Below are 17,861 nucleotides of genomic sequence, written 5' to 3' on the forward strand. Positions count from 1 at the left end.
AGATTGGGCAGAAAGGCTTCCTGAAGCCTTATGGGCCTATAGAACTACATGGAGGAACACAACAGGACATTCTCCCTATGAACTTGTTTATGGGAAAGAAGTCCTGCTCCCCATTGAGTTCCAAGTTAAGACCTTCAAGATGGCAGTTCAATTGGGGATGAGCCTATCAGAAGCCCAAAAGCACAGAATGGACCAGCTAAATGAGCTAGATGAGATAAGACAAGATGCAATTCTAAGGACCGATCTAGTTCAGCACCAAAGAACTAAGTGGCATGATCGACACATCAAAGAAAGAAAGTTTCAAAAGGGAGATTGGGCACTATTGTTTGATTCCAAGTTTAAGGACTTCAAAGGAAAATTTCAAACTCATTGGCTTGGACCATATGAGATTGATGAAGTCTTTAATAATGGAGCAGTTCGAGTGAAGACCATTGATGAACTTCAAACTCCTTTCATTGTGAATGGCCACCGATTGAAAGTCTACCACAAGCCACTCTCAAGGGAGGAATTTGTTAAGTTGTTCCAAGAAGATTCTGCAATAAAGCTGGTGGAGAAGAATTCTTCTCCTCCATCAGCTTGATCTTTGTTCCTTTCAGTTAAAAAAAAAAAAAAAAAAAATCTTTTGTATAAGCCTGAAAACCAATCTTAGATTGGCGGTCTTATGCAGAAAATATGAAGTGAAAATCAGGGTCACCTGACACTTTATATTTTCCAAAAAAAAAAAATCTCTCTTTCTCTGTCCATCTCATCCATCTCATCATTTTCATTCCACTCTTTCCAGTCCATTCATTCCATCTCATTTTCACTAATAAAGTCCCTCTCAGGACTATTTCATTCAGTCAAGTTGTTTTAATCCTTTTTGTGCAGGCAGAAAAGTGTTGCTGCAATTTCCGCAGCTAGGAGCCAATTCCGCAGCTGATATCAGGATTCCGCAGCCAATACACTCTGTTCCTGCAAGAAAAACAAACTCTGTTTCAAAAAGAAAAACTCTGCAGTCAAAAGCACCAGCATCATTCAAGAGCAAGGACACATAGCATATACAAAGGCAGCAATAAATCAAAGGTTAGCATCATAATTAGCAAGGGGATCAAAATGTAAATACACGAAGGTATGTTCTAAACTTCTAACTAACAGTTATATCATTTATGTATGGTTTTCGGATTATGTTATGAGGCAACTTAGTGTAATGATTGAACAAAATCCCGTCCACTCCTCATCCATTATTCTGCGTAATCCACCTCACCCTTTTCCTAACGGTTCCCTAATGGCTGTTGATTCAAACTTAATACGAATTGTACTCCCATTAATTCTTCGTACCAGAGTGACGTGTACTGTTGTACCACGGCTCTCCAATTGATCATTCCGCAGCCAGGTGTACACAATCACCCGACGTCTATGGGATTCGGCCGTTTCATCCTTCACTCATAACACCCTTCTACGCATGCATAACCCCATTTCTATTGCTGTTCACTCCCTCGATTGTATCGTTTTCACTCTCGTCCTCATTCACTACTCTGTTTCACCGTAAACATACGCTGCTCCATTTGCCTCACCTCTCCGCTCAAAACCCTGACCGTAATTACATCACGGCCATTCTGTTGTAGCCGTAATACCCACTGCTGAGCACTGTTTTCCCGTATAGTTCTCTCCTCTAGTAGTCAAACAACGCTGTCAGAGCAGCAAGAGAGCCGGTAACCGAAATGGGCAAGTTATTAAGGGCAGAGCCGGAAGGTTCTAAGTTTCTAAGCGGTTACCCACAAACAAAGAGTGCCCTGCAGAAGGCCAAGTGGTTAAAATTCATTCAGAAATTCAAGGGATATCACAAAGAAGTTACCAAGGCCTTTGCTCGGTCGTTTGATGGAAAAACAAATGCTGTGGAGATTGGAGACCTACAATTCACTGTCACAAAGAGCAGCTTGGCTGAAGCAACTACGTTGCCTCGTACTGGGGAACGTTGGTTCAAAAATCAGACTGTTGAAAGCCAAGAGTGGAAGAACATATTGAAAGATCCAGGTATGGATACCACTGTCTTCACCAAAGGAATACCTGTAAGTATCATTAAAGAGGAATGGACTGCCTTACTTTTGCTAGTTCAGAAATTTTTTACATGTGAAGGCAGATTTGGTGTAATGTATGTTTATCATGCAAAGATAATGATGCATTTTATGGGTGAACATACCATCAATCTCCCTTACTTCTTGCTGTCTAGTCTAAGAAAAATGAGTGCAACTGTTCAAAAACATGTGGGAAACATTGAGCCCCACTTATACCACCATGGACTCATCAAAATCTTGATTGAGGAGCAGTTAAAAATGAAAAGGGATACATGGGAAAAATTCCTTGTTAGAAACCATTTTCTAGAGGCAGCTGAAGCCTCTAGTAGCTTCTCTAGGACACCCAAGAGAAGTAGAAGAAGGGGGAAAGAAATGGTTACCCAAGAAACTGTTGTAGAAGAAACTGCCCCAGAAATTGTTTCAGAAGAGACTGCTGCCCAAGATACTGATGTAGAACAAACTGCCCAAGAGATTATTGCAGAAACTCTTCAAGAGATTGCCCAAGAAACTGTTCAAAAGGAAAGGAAAAAGGGAAACAGAACAAAAAGACAAAAGAGAGATAAGGGGAAAACCATTCTCCAAGAACCTGAGCCTTCTAATGAAGAAGATAATCAAACATTAGCTCATAGGCTTGCTCAGCTTCATGAAACTGCCATCTCCAAGAAAACACAAAAGCAAAAACAGCAAGAGCCAAAGAGTACTAGCATCCAAATAAGAAGAAGCAAAAGGCTTATAGAGAGGAAAAGTGCAACTAGAGAGAAACAGTCCCATTTCATTGATTTAGGCACACCTCAAAAGAAGCCAATTCAGCTAGATGTTGAGCTAAGTCCTCCAAGAGAGGAAAGTCCTTTCCAGCAAGAGGAAGAAAGCAATTTTCAGGGATTTGAATTTAGGGCCAGACAAACACCTGATATTGATCCTGTCCAACAGAAGGCATATGATTTTGTGGAAACATTAGAACAATCTGTGGCTGGTCCCAACACTGTCTTACCCCTTGAACAGCAAGTTCAATCTCTGAAGGAAGAAATATTTGAACTTGAAGTCTTAAATCGCCACATCAAGCAAGAAAATGAAGCCTTGAAACAACAGAGCAAAGTGGACAAAATGGTCCACGATAACACCATGCTTCATTTGGGTCTTTGGCAGAGAAAGAACAGGAAGTTAAAAAGGAAATGCAAGAAGTTAAGCAGGGCTTTGGTTAACTTAAAATTCAGGTGCTTGGTTAGGAAACCCAGAGCAAATTTGGCAACAAAGAGGAAAAGGAGAAGGTTAGATGTCTTGGCAGAGGCATCTGAACATGCAGACTGAAGGATTATGACAAAGTTTTGGTTGCATGAGGACATGCAACACCCTCACAGTGGGGGTATGTTGAGCCTCAACCTTGCACTCATTTACCTATCCTACCAACAGCTTTTTCCTACTCACTCTTCTCTTTTGCCATCATTTCCTCCATTAACTTGTTCAATTCATTGCATTATATGTCTTTTAACATGATTTGATTGACTGTGCTAATGATTGATTGTTTGTTTATAATTTTGGTACATGTACAGCAATTCTGCAGATATTCAGCAATTCCGCAGCTGTTCAGGGATTCCGCAGCCTTTTTGTTGTTTGCTATACTCCACGTGTCTTCTCAAGGAACGGGCCACATGGGCACGTTGGTATGGATGTATACATGGTTCATATGCTATTAGTTGGGCCAAATCAGTCACATATGCCCCCGGTCAACGCAGGTGCACCCATGGTCAAACAGTCAAGTTGCAGACGGTGGCATGGCTCTGCGTGAGAAAAATGAAACACAGAACCACAGCTGGCACTTCCTCCACGCCACGAAGACATCAAGGGACAGGATCTAACCATAGATTTATTCCCCATGATGACCGTTTCCTCCAAACGTGCACGGAGTTGCCTGCGTGTTGCTGCATAATGAATTAGTTAAGACTGTAGTTGCTTAGTTTACGCAGAGGACAGTTTGTCCCTGTGCCTATAAATAAAGCGTTTGCTAACGCTTAGAGATTAGCTTTTTCAGTATTGTAATCGTTGTAATTACTTTGGTTATCAAACTCTGTTTTAAAGACTGTTTTTACAGCACTTTCTCACTGTATTTTGACATGCTAGTTTAATAGAAGAAGATTGTTTCTGCTCATCTTTACGTAGTTGATCTTTAGCTGGTTGAGTGGATGGAGGGCCCCCATCTGACCCAACCTATGTACAGTAGCATTTAACTTTATTTTCCTCCCTTTCTTTGTTTTCATTTTCACATGTACAATAATGTATAGTTTGATTTCTGCAGTTTTTCATTTCTTTGAACATGTATAATAATGTACAGTTTGATTTCATGCCTTTACATTTCTAGCACTTTTCAAAACTAATCAGTTTGCTCTTGCAGGTGTGTTAGGAGCCCGGGATAGTGTGTTCTTATTTCTTTTTATCACTGATGGTATTTGAAGTTGTCTTGTCTTAGCTGCTGATTTTTACCTTGCTTACTTAGTTTCATTGCTAGTTTACTTCATCAAGTTTTTGACAAGTTGCTTACTAATCCTTTAATGGTATTTTCATCATAATCGACTAACCTTTATTGGATCAAAATATCATTGAGTGGTAGCTTGGCTTGATTAGCTTTTAGACTCATATTACTGATTCCTTCTTAACTGTTTTTCACATGAACAATTTCAGCTAGAGGCAGAATGTTAATGAAGAATGAAGTATTATGATTTGTCATTTAAGTTTGCAGTTAAAGTAGTGTTTTTCACTTTCCATTGAGTTAACATAGATGTTCTTTTTATCAGCAGCATAGATAGTGGACAAGTGCCATTAGTCACTTTTTTTAATGCTTTGCTTTTGTTTGAAGTTTCAATTCCATTTGCAAGTCACTTTTCAAGCTTTCTCTTTAAGTTCAAGAAGCACTTAGAAACCACCAATTGCACACACATTCACTCATTCAGAAACCACCATATACACACACTCACTCATTTGTTCATAAAAACATCACTCCATCTTAGGAAGTTAAATCAACATCATCTAAAAACGACAAAAAGAACTAGGAAAGGCTGCTTAAGTATATATTGTACACTTCACTTCGTCAGCCTACGAGCCCCGGGTTGACAATTTATGATAGCAATTTAGACAACACTAAATTGACTAAACATTTCCCTCCAAAATATTTACCCCTGGCGATGACATCATCATCTTGAATCCTATTGGTTCTCTTAAAATTAATTTTGTTCATACATTTTTTAGGCCCATTTTTTATCTCAAAATTCCCCCAATGGAGGTTGTATGAGTTATAATGGCCTACATCTCAAACGATATTCACTTAATATAAGCAAGGTCTATTATTCAAATCAAGTTTGGAATAAGCACAGAGTAAGTTGAAGCTATTATTTGAAAAAACAAAGGAAAGCTCGAGTTATGCAAATTGAGAAATAATTGGTCTCTCTCAATTCTCTCTCCTTTGAAAGGCTAAATATTATTTGATTTAGGTGAAAGATCCTTAGTCGAAATTGGTTGAATGTAGAAATTATTTTATGAAGCAAGTTGGTCATATAGCACCAATCTTGACGAATCTAAAGACACCCTAAGTTGTTTTCCATTTTACATTGTGCACTAGTCGATCTTATAGAAAAAGAGGAATGTACAGACTATCATACCCTTCATTCTTTTAGCGCACCAAATAGATTTCTTAATGAAGGTAAACATGAGATTAAGCAGGAGGCTCATTTCCTTAAGGTCAAAGGTTGAGAGAAATATAGAGAAATAGGTCAATAGTACAATCAAAGGAAAGACCATGGAATGTACCATGATAAGGACTATGTCAAGTAGATTGATTAGCATAAGTATTATGATCAACCAAAGGTAAGAAGTGTAAGATTTATTGATATTGTTGAAATACAAGACATGTGAAGAAGATTTGTTGTAAGATAAGTTCAAGAAGCTTGAGGGTGAAGTGTCAACTAGTTGATTGATTGGCCTACAACATCTACTTCCAAAAGGTGAGGTAAATAACTATAATTTATTCGTTAGTGTTTTTAGGTATCACATGCTTACACCTCTTATAGTAAATGGATAGTCGACTCTAATTGTACCCATCATATGGCTAAGGATTCTTCTCATTTTACTTAATTGAATAAGCTATAAAAGAAGAAATGTTATGATGCAGAGGATTATGTATCCATTATCATTGGTTGTGGTAGAAATGAATGTTAGAATAGCGTGATCATTTATGTGTATAATCTATTGTGTGTCAATTCGTTCTTTGTACACTAATTAACCCAAACTAAAAAGAACATTGAATTCTAGCTTTATAGATTTGTTGTGAAAGATATTAACAATGACTTTGTTTTTGTTGTGATTGTAGTTGTTCTTGATCCTAAAAATAAATAGTATGAGTTCCATGATTTCCATAAGCAAGATGAAGGACCAATTGCACTCATAGCCTGGACCAATACTCAGAGAAAAAATTGGCACAAGTAACTTGGATATTGAATTTTTGCAGTATCAAAATAATGGCCAAGCTTAATATGGTTAATGGAATACCTAAGGTAGGACCTCTTGATGTTGTATGAAAAGGGTGTATGCTTAGAAAGCATGACTAGGTTGCTTTTGAGACAACGAAGGCTTAGAAATCAAGACATAGTTGGAATCTTTTCATGGTGCAATTTATAGAATATATCAAATATTCTTGGAAAGTGTAAGGTATGTTTTAACCTTTATAGATGATTATCAAAATACACTTGTGAATAAATGTCTTTGAAAAGTTCAAATAATTTAGGGAATTAGCTAAAAATCAATATGATCAGTGTGTTAAATGTCTAAAATCAGACAATGGAGTGGAATATTCAATAAGAACTTTGAGAACTACTTGTCACAATGTGATGTATCTTGGTAGATATTTGCACCTCACACACCTCAAAATGGAAGAAATATGCTAGACACAAGGACTCGTGCTTTTATTATGGTGCACCACTCTAATGAGCCAAATGCCTACAAATTTTTCCTTCTAATAAAATGGAAGGTTATTTGTAGGTGGGATGTTGTATTTTAACGAGTAGACTTCCAAGGGTTGCAAAACTAAAGTCCTCATATGGATTATTAAGCAATGATGCATTTGAGATTAGGACAAATTCTATATTAGCGTATTATTATACAACCTTAACTAATGCATTGACTAGCTTTTCCACTAGGCAATCAACTAGTGTAACGGATTTCACTTTGAGTGGATCTTTTCCAATATAATTGACTACAAGCAATGGCTTATCTAATCATTTGACTATGAATTCTCATGGTGAATCTGATACAAAAATTCCATCTATAAGAGACATTTGTCTTTTCCAATGGTTGACTAAGACAATTGAAGTTAGTTATCATTTTGGGATTCAACTGCGTTAAGTAAGTCATTCACGTATGACCATTTCCATGAGAGGTAGTCGTAACTGACTAATTTATCATGATTTTTAAATAGTTCACTTAGCACTCATTGTACCAGGTGATGCTCAGAGGGGTGAAGAAGTGGGATTGAAACTAGTGAAATGAATCACATAGCGTCAATCATCACTTCCAAGGGTTGCACCCGGTAACCAGGACTTCCCAGTAGGTAACCCATCCCAAATCGCCTCTGGCTCAAGCGCACTTAACTGTGGAGTTTTCCCCACAATCAAGCCCACTTAGCTTGCTACCCCATTTGCAAAACCTTCGCAAGTATTGTGCCTCATGAACCATTCAAGTAGAGATCCCTTCGCTCTTTTTCAATTTAAGTATTAGGGTTTACACAGTGCATTATATTAGTTATCGTTTTGGGATTCAACTGCGTTAAGTAAGTCATTCACGTATGACCATTTCCATGAAAGGTAGTCGTAATTGACTAATTTCTCATGATTTTTGAATAGTTCACTTAGCACTCAGTGCATCGGGTGATGCTCACAAGGGTGAAGAAGTGGGATTGAAACTAGTGAAATGAATCACATAGCATCAATCATCACTTCTGAGGCTTGAACCCGGTAACCAGGACTTCCCGGGAGGTCACCCATCCCCAATCGATGTTAATGTAGGTACAATAAATGACTCAAGAAATACTTGATAGAAATAGTGTGTTACTGTTGCTTTCGTGGCATGTATCCTAAAGGAATTGATCTCAATAGACATTCAAATGCACAAGTTTAATCTAAATGGGATAATGATATGACTAAAGAGTGAAATTCCTTTGATGAAAAATAAAAGTTGGGACTTAGTTCCCCGAGCATAAAGAAAGAATGTGATGAAATGTCTAATGGTATACAAGACTAAATTTACCATCTGCAAGTGTTATTGAGAAACATAAATTTACCTATGACAAAAATCTTCTCTCAATGAGATCATATTGACTACATTGAAATCTTTGCACCTATTGCAAATATGAACTCTTATCTACTTATTCTTTCACACATTATTCATTCTGTATAAGAGTTATAACATACATCAATTGGATGTCAATAGTGTTTTTTTACCTAGTGTTCTCAATGAGGAGATTTATATGGAGCAATTTTTTTACATGGTGTTCTCAATGAGGAGATTTATATTGAGCAACCCAAGGTTTTGAGAAGGGCCACAATCTTGTTTGTCCACTAAAAAAATCCTTTTACACTTTGAAGCAAAGCCTCCATAGTGTGGTATAAGAAGATTGATTGATTATTAGTTTTGGTTTCAAGCATCATGAATTTGATTGTAGTGTTTATATCTTTCAAATGATGATACTTACATGTTGGTGACTTAATAATAAATTTGCAAGTGATAATACTTACATGTTGGTGACTTAATCATAAATTGAAGTAGTGTCAACCTAATTTTGGGTTTGAAAAAACAATAAATAGAGATATTTAAAATTACAAACCTAAGTGTGTTGTATTTCCTTATGGAAGCCAAGTTTTGCAAATGGATAACAATATATTTATTTACCTAAATATATATCACCATTCATTATACATGTTTAGGATGGAACACTATAAACCATTTTTGGCACCATATCAATCCAGAGAGAAATTGACTTAGTGTGCCTTTGAAAATTAATGGTACTCTCTACAAGAAGACTATTGGAGCCTCATTTACTTGATTCATAGCGGATTTGATATATCATTTGATGTTAGTGTGGTCTATAAATTCATGTAGGATATGAAAGAGAGCTTCTTAGAGGCCACAAAAAGGATTGTTTATGAAAGATACATATTAGCACAATATGAAGCACTGCATTAAAAATATGAAACTAGTCGGTTAATTTGGTCTTGTAAGAAGCAACATTGTTGACCACTAAAATTGAATATAAGGGTGCATTTAATGTTGACAAAATCAATGTGAATCCACATAATGGATGAGGTTGGCTTCTCGTTTGAGGAATAGATTCCAATGTATTATGCAATACAAAATCTTCTTGTCATGTGGAGGCTTCGTGCCCATTATTTGACAAGATAAAGATATTGTGAATCTTATTTATTGCAAGATAAGTGATCACATCATTAATATTTTTGCAAAGTCACTAACAAAAGACAAGTTTACGAAACTTTGAACTATATTTTGGATTTAAAAAATTGCAATCATGGTAGAGTGTACATCAGACAATTTCACCTCTAAAATGTTTCAGATAGTTGTGTTGACAAATGAACTTTGAAACATCAATTTCATCATACAATTTGACCTTTTATGGATTTAAAAAATTGCAATCATGGTAGAGTGTACATAAGACAATTTCACCTCTAAAAAGTTTCAGATAGTTGTGTTGACAAATAGCCTTTGAAACATCAATTTCATCATACAATTTGACCTTTTATTGATATTGTTGATTCAGAATGGAAGGTCAAATTACTAATTGGTTATATTCGTCCAAGGTCCCCAAGTTTTGCAAGTCGAAGTATCTAAGATAGGTCCCCAAGCTTTGCAAGTCAAAGCATCTAAGATAAGTCCCCAAGCTTTGCAAATCAAAGTATCTGAGATGAAGATCCAAATGCAATTAAGATGATTAAAGTTGATTGTTTTTCCTATTTCGATGAGTTACTTTTAATTTTAAGCCATATATAAATTTATCATACCGATTGTCTTATCATTAAAATTATTTAGTTATCCATTTTATGTCAGGCAATGCTTACTTGTACTTCAACACTGTAAAGATATCTTTGAACACAACATTTTCTTGAAATTCATTATTCTTCGTTCTTGAAATCCATTATTCTTCGTTCCTGTAAATCCACGGCTCTCTAACAACCATTACCATTGACTTGATGACATTTAAATAACATTGTGATATACTTAAAACCCTAGTTTTAAAAATAAGACAAATTCCTTAAGAATTCACTTTCTTTAGATCCTTTGAAAGCTCATTTTCCACAAGAGTTCACGATTTGTTGTTAACTATCCTCGGCTGCACTTGGAGATGATACAGAGCATAGCAACCTCCCATGAAATAACAATAGAAATCTCATAAATCAGACACAGCAAATCAACATTGCCACGAAATACCTGAAGTATCATCATCGCAGTTACTTCATAAAAAGTGCCCAACATAATACAAAGAACAATAGTACAAACAAGCACCACACACATTTGTAATAAACTTTTATTATTATGGGCTAATAAAGAAACAAAGGATACAGAGCTATACAGAGGCCAACCCCCAGTCAAGTCGATCACAAACAATGAACTATGATCATCCAGAGGCCAACTTCACTGAATTTGCTATACAATTATTTACATATTTTACGTCATCAATACAAGGATATAAGAAGTGCAAATGATCAGAAGTGCCAGTGGATTCAAATGATTTAAGAAAGAAGGGAGAAGCACTGTATTAGCTGATCCAGCGAAAACATACCACTAACCAGGAATCTCTAAACAGAAAGGTGGGGTGCAGTTCCTATTCGATGAAGGAAAGCAAAAAATACTAGCAATTGCCCCAAATTGTCACCTCGTGCTGTACCAATCTCCTACCAAATCACACTCCTTTCAAATTCAGATGTTCGGCAAGAAGTCCAGTGGTATCCAACGCCTTCTCCATCAGTCTACCCAATTCTTGCAGATAGACTTGGGGTCGTGCCTTCTACTTTTCAAAGGAAACCTATAGTGGCTAAAAGGAGTATTTTACTTCCTACAAGGCCAAGAAGTGCTAAGAATCTATGTCAAGCACTAGAATCTATGTTAACATTGATTCATCAATGGTCTTTACCTGTGTAGTTTGAAGAGTTGTCATTCTGTAGAACAAAGACTATTTATCAGCTTATAATTTGTACAACTTGTATAAGCAATTCTAGATTAGGTGGGTTTAGTTCCTTTCTCCTACCACCACTGTAATTAGCGCGGTCTTCTTTCAGTTCTACCAATTTTGCACACTTCTCTATGATGAGGTCAATTTCGCAATTCCTGGGTCATCAAATGACAGGGCCATGTCTGGCCAGTGTGGTGAATATTTCTCCATTGCTGGTCTTCTGTTCGATGATCAACAAATCATATTTGGCAAATCCCAGTGGTATTGTGCTTTCCAGATCCTGGCATTGTTGTACCAATATCGAGAATTTCAGTCTGAAGTATGTTGGAATCACACCAATTTCTGTCTTTAGCAAGGTAATTGTAACAGTGGAAAACAAATGAACGACGATGGTTTTTAGAGAACCATCGTCCATACATACAACCTTCAAAGGCGATTACTTAATTCCATTGCAAGAGGCCCAAAATACAACATCTAAGAATAGGATTTTATCAATCCAAGACTGTAGAGAAAATGCTCTGACTTTGATTTGAAGAGATCACCAAGGGAGAATCAGATGGCAGGTTCCCTTGGAGGATATTTTGTATGCATACAATCGTCTTTTACTTGCGATATTGTTAGTCCAATTTCTTGGCGAACAACTTCTACTGTCTTGGCATTGACGGGGTTTCCAGCTGTATTAGTCACATAGAACACATCAGCTACCTTATCACCCCGCAATGACACCTTTGCTTTTGTAACTAACATCCCACTTTCTCTAAATATGCGAGTCACCTCCAACAGAAGCCCAACACGGTCGTTGGTGCAGAGTTCCAGTCGCATACCCTGAATTCATAAATTATCATCAACAAAACTCACACTAAGCTGACTAAAATTTAAAAAGGATCAAATTGAATGCACCAGGAATCCCAAGTCTTAGGGTTTTGAATAAATTTCCACCATGGATTCGATCCTTGGACTCATACCTCTAATGTTCTTCGTCTAATGGCAGCCTCCAAACACTGAATCACACGCTGCTTCTCTGCTTCTGAATACACGGGGCAACCATCAGTATGCCTGATGTAGTACTCCTGTATCACAAAACAGAAGAACGGAAATAAATACCCTAACTCTTCTTTAACCTAATTTAGATTCAATATTAACCCCATTAGGGATGTGATCTGAAACCACCTATACCTGGTTTAACAAAATCAAATTAGGAAATAAACATTTAAAAAAAACCAAAGATCCTATGAAAAATCAAGTCCCTTGTAGTTGCTGGAGCTATACCTGAAAGGTTTGTGGGCCTTGAGAGTCTATAGTGGCATGAAAGACAACATACTCCAGATCTGTCAAACTGCAAACAATATCTATCAAAGAGAAGCTTAGGTCTGTCTTTACACTGAACAGTCACCACAGAATACCCCCTCTCCAAACAGTTGTCAACAGTCACAAGGGGCTTGGCGTTGTCGTTGTCCTTGAGAGAAAGAGATGCCCTGTCTCTAGTTCCATCAAGTTTATCATAGTCACGGTCAGCAAACATCAATTGATGAAGCCGCCTTTCTGTGTGAGTGAATCCCATTGACACCACCGTTTTAGCTTCTCTGATGGTGCTGTTTCCTCTCATTACATTTAACAAGAGCTCTTTAGTTTTACAAATCTTTTGTTGGTCTTCAATGGCCGCACCTGTGTCCTCATCAGTAACGTATACAAGATAGGCAACCCTCCTGTTGTGAGTCCAGACCTCCGCCTCCACAACGTTACATTTTAGGTCACCCAATACGACAAATATTTCAAATAGCAGTCCCGGTCGGTCAGTGCCTGTTAATTCAATTGTCATATGTTCAGTGGCTGCATCTAGACCTGCTGGTTTTCCAAAAAAAGGCACTACGCGAGGGTTTGTTGCCAACCTCTACAATACAACGCATGGATGATTCAAGAAACATAAGAAATACTTTTGTATTGCCAACCCTGGTTTGAAAGATATTTATACATACCTTCTCAATGTACCCAATTACGCCTTTGTTGAGATTTTATGTTCTATTAGATCCTAAATCAAAAAGGTATATCTTTGTTGGATATGGTGATGGGACTAAGGGATATAGATTGTGGGATCCTACTACTCACAAGATCATCATTAACAGAGATGTTAAATTTAATGAATCCTCACTTGAAAGTTCAGATGTAGATGATAAAGTGAAACAGGATAATGTATTTAAGCTTCAACACATTCAATTTGAAACCAGTCCAAATATTGAAGATGGTCAAGATGAACATGGTTCAGATGTAAGTCATGAACAGGTTTCGGATGCAATTCATGAACAAGTTTCAGATGTAGATCACGAACATGATTCGGATGCTGATCATAAAGAAATTCCTACAGATACTAATCAGCCAATTGTGGAAGTACCAGAAACATCTTTAAGGAGGTCCACGAGAATTAAACGTCCTCCTAGAAGGTATGATGATTATGTTACTTCAATTGCTTTAACCACTAACGATGATGAACCTTTGTGTTATCAGGAAGCTGTAGAAGGTTCAAAAAGTGAAAAGTGGAAAGAAGCTATGAAGGACGAGATGATGGCATTACACAAGAATGACACATGGGATTTGGTAGAACTTCCTAAAGACAGGAAAACTGTGGGATGTAAATGGGTGTACAAATTGAAAAGGGGTGTTGATGGTTCAAAGGGAAGGTACAAGGCAAGGCTGGTCGCGAAAGGTTTTTCTCAGAAAGCAGGCATTTATTTTCATGAGATATTTTCACCAGTTGTAAAAATTGTTTCAACTCGAATTGTATTAGCATTAGTTGCTTTACTTGTTTTAGAATTACAACAACTAGATGTTAAAACTGCATTTTTACATGGAGATTTAGATGAGGAAATTTACATGGAACAACCGGAAGGGTTTGTTCAAGATCGCAACAAGAAATTTGTTTGCAGGTTCAAGAAATCATTGTATGGTCTGAAGCAATCGCCTCGACAATGGTACAAGAAGTTTGATTCTTTCATGTTGAGTCAAAATTATATAAGTGAATATGATCATTGTGTTTATTTTAAGAAATTAAGTAATGGCATGTTCATTATCTTAGTGTTGTATGTTGACGATATGCTTTTAGCAAGCAAAAGCATAACAGAGATCAACGGGGTAAAGGCTCAGATGGCTAGGACATTTGATATGAAATATCTAGGAGCAGCAAGACAAATTTTGGGCATGGAGATTTTCAGAGATAGGAGCAATGGTAAGCTGTGGCTATCACAACAGAAGTATATTGAGAAAATACTCTTGAGGTTTGGTATGAACAAGGTGAAACCTGTTTCATTCCCTTTAGCTTCCCATTTTAAGCTTTCTTCAAGTTTATGTCCTAGTACAAATGAAGAAAAGGAATATATATCTCGAATTCCATATGCCAATGTAGTAGGTTGTTTAATGTATGCGATGGTTTGTACTCGACCAGAGATTTCACATGCGGTTGGGGTTGTCAGCAGGTATATGGCAAATCTAGGAAAAGAACACTGGTCAGCAGTGAAATGGGTGCTTCGGTATTTGAGAGGCACAAGTGATTACTGTATCACTTATAACAGAAGTAGTGAATTTGTTTGCGGATATGTTGATTCTGATTTTCCAGGTGATTTGGATAAGAGAAGGTCAACTTCAGGGTATGTCTTTACTCTTGCAAGTGGAGCTATTAGCTGGATGTCAAAGCTACAGAATATTGTTGTTTTATCCACTACTGAAGCAGAATACATAGTTGCTTCGCATGCTTGCAAAGAAGCGGTTTGGTTGAAAGGTTTGATTGGTGAGTTTGGCAGGTAATAGGACAACATCAAGCTATTTTGTGATAGTCAAAGTGCAATTCATTTGGCTAAGAATCCAGCCTATCATAGTAAATCAAAGCATATACCTATAAAGTACCATTTTGTAAGACAGGTTATCACTGAAAGTGGTGTTTCTCTTGAAAAGGTGCATACGAAGGAAAACTGTGCAGACATGTTCACGAAACTAGTTTCATTAGAGAAGCTACGTTGGTGTTTGGATTCTCATGGCTTGCAGAAAAGATAAACATAATAAATGAACAAGGAATCAGGCTAATTGTTGTCAAGGTGGAGATTGTTGAGATTTTCTGTAGACTGTTTTATTAAATTTGGGAAAAATCTCATGTATGTGACAACAATAGGATTAGTTGCTATATTAGCTCCAGTATTTTTTGAGGAGAAGTTAATGCATCCTATATTTGTTGTGAGGGAATTTATGATTCAGTTTTATGCTCCAGCTATATAGAAATGTAATCCCGTAGAGGATTGTAAGAGTGTGTAAAGTGTGTAGAGAAAATAGGGAGAGCTGAGAGTATGTGTGAAGAATTAGATTTGTTGTAATCTCTTTTGAATAATAAGATTGTCGATGCCTCTGTTCTGGTGGACGTAGCCCAGATTGGTTGGGTGAACCACATTAAATCTCTGTGTTATGGTTTTGTGAGGTTTTTTTTTGTATGTGTTGTGTATGTTTATTTTTTATTTCAGTTGCGCTTTGTTTAGTCTAATAGCCTTCATCTGTAAGTTTTGTGCCATGTTCGTCTATGACATAGAACACTGCCACAGCAGAAGAATTTGTCAGAGCAAGGCTAAAACAATGTTAAGAGTATTAACCTACAAAAACATAAGATATAATATCATTAATTACAACATACCGTCCATGAACCATCTCCCATCTAAAGAAACATAAGCCTTGTTGATATTAAGGTTCAATTCAGTGAGGAATTGAACAGCCTCCAATAGAATACCATGCTTGTTTGCACTGTCCACCTGTAAAAAGAAAAACCTCTAAATCAGTTGCCAATTTAACTCCACATCCCGGTAACTGGAGGGTCACTTTTGGCAAGGGCTAACCAGCCATATATTGTGTATTAAATGCTGGGCCAGCTATGTATGTCAAGGATATGTATGCGCCCCCATGACTTATGTCGTATATCCATGGAACGGGACTCCGGCGACCACCTTGTGTTTCCGGTGACGAGCGCGGGACCCACCAACTTACAGTACGTCTAATTTATTATCCCAGATTCCCATTTATCTTCCTCACATGGATGACATTTGAATTTGAAATTTGATTTCCCACTTTGTTTTCAAATTTCTCGTTGTGCCTTGTTATCGGATGACATGCTCTCTTTCATTCACAATTTTAGGTTGGGTTTGGTGTTGGCCTGTGTCTGCAACGCTATCATAGGGCCTTTAACAGCTTTGTGGCCAAATTTTTGGATTTATTGCAGCTAGTTCATATCGTTAGGGCAGAGTGCAGGCTTCACATTTGTAACCCACGGGTCTGCTTTGGAAGGTACAGGGTGATAGCTGGATCGATCTTTGCTATTTTGGAGAGCGGAACGGAGCAGAGGCAGACAATATTACGGTGACTTTGTTAGAAAACAAAACAGCATCATCGTGACCAGAAAAGGAATGCAGTCGGTCTTGCTGAAACCAGTCAACATTTAAATCCGGCAAATGGTGGACGCAAAGGCATGTTGTGCACAAGACGAAGAAGTAACCTGACAGAGATCAAACCGTCAGTAGGGATGGATGCATTCAGGTTCTATAATCCTGGATGGCGGACTCCGAGGAGACCTGGGCTTAAATCCCAGCAGCCATACCAACGCGATCGAAGAGCTCTTGTTGTGGCCGTGGTAATGGGGCCTCGGATGGCTGGCACATCGTTGTCTTTCTTTTTTGTCATCGCTAGATAATAACAGATCAACACTGTATTGCACAAATTCCATTCCCAAGCCATCCAAAACGCTTCTTTTGATGCACCGGGAATATGTCTCCGAGGAAAGAGAATAAATCTCGTCGAGCTTTCGCTATCAATGAAGTCATATGCCAACTTTACCTTCGGAAACGAAATTTCTTTGAGGAATTTCCAACAGAATTTATGGAGTAGATATAGAACCATCGGGAAGAAAATACTAAGAGCCGATTTCCTATTCTTAGTAGTGTTTTCTAAAATTACAACAAGATTTCTGAGGAATTTCCACCAGGATTTCTGGAAGAAATATAGAAACCATTCCGTAGAAAATATTGTTGTCTAAAATTACACCGTAGTTTTGCTTCCAAAGACGAAACAGAGAGAACATGCCAAACCCGCCGGTAATTGCATGCATAAAAACCATTTGCTCACATTTTTTAAGTTGAACAACCCCCGGATACAAGGAACCCGTGGAACCTTGTAGCATCATTACTTCCAATATTGAGTGACTTTGAGTGGTCTTTTGAATCAAAATGCAGTGGTAATATTTCTGGTGTTTGAACTCTATTGAAAGGGTTGAATGTATATTAATTGGTTTTTGAACTCTATTGAGATGGTTGAAGGTATATTAATTAATATGGATGACTAAGATTAGAAATGAATATATATTAATTGTATATTTATTTACCTAATCTAAAAAGGTTGTCTAGAAATCTTCGGCAAAATCACATAATCAACCTTTTGTCGACGCGTTTCGAACCAACCAGTGTGGTTCATCATCAGGACAAGTTGAAGAACCAATCTGGCTTAGCTCGATTAAATATAGTGTGCAGAGACTCCAACGGCTAAAATTCTAATGGCTAATTTGACCT

At 37.4% G+C, this 17,861-nt stretch overlaps 1 pseudogene; it reads right to left on the reverse strand.

Moving 5' to 3' along the window:
- Positions 1-11,606: 11,606 nt before the first annotated feature.
- On the reverse strand, positions 11,607-16,208 carry LOC149201215 (ACT domain-containing protein ACR4-like; annotated as a pseudogene).
- Positions 16,209-17,861: the final 1,653 nt, after the last annotated feature.

The sequence above is a fragment of the Pinus tabuliformis genome, chromosome 2_1 (genome assembly GCF_031772625.1).
Source record: "Pinus tabuliformis cultivar Carrire ecotype Pingquan chromosome 2_1, CPIR1, whole genome shotgun sequence".
Taxonomy (NCBI): Eukaryota; Viridiplantae; Streptophyta; class Pinopsida; order Pinales; family Pinaceae; genus Pinus; species Pinus tabuliformis.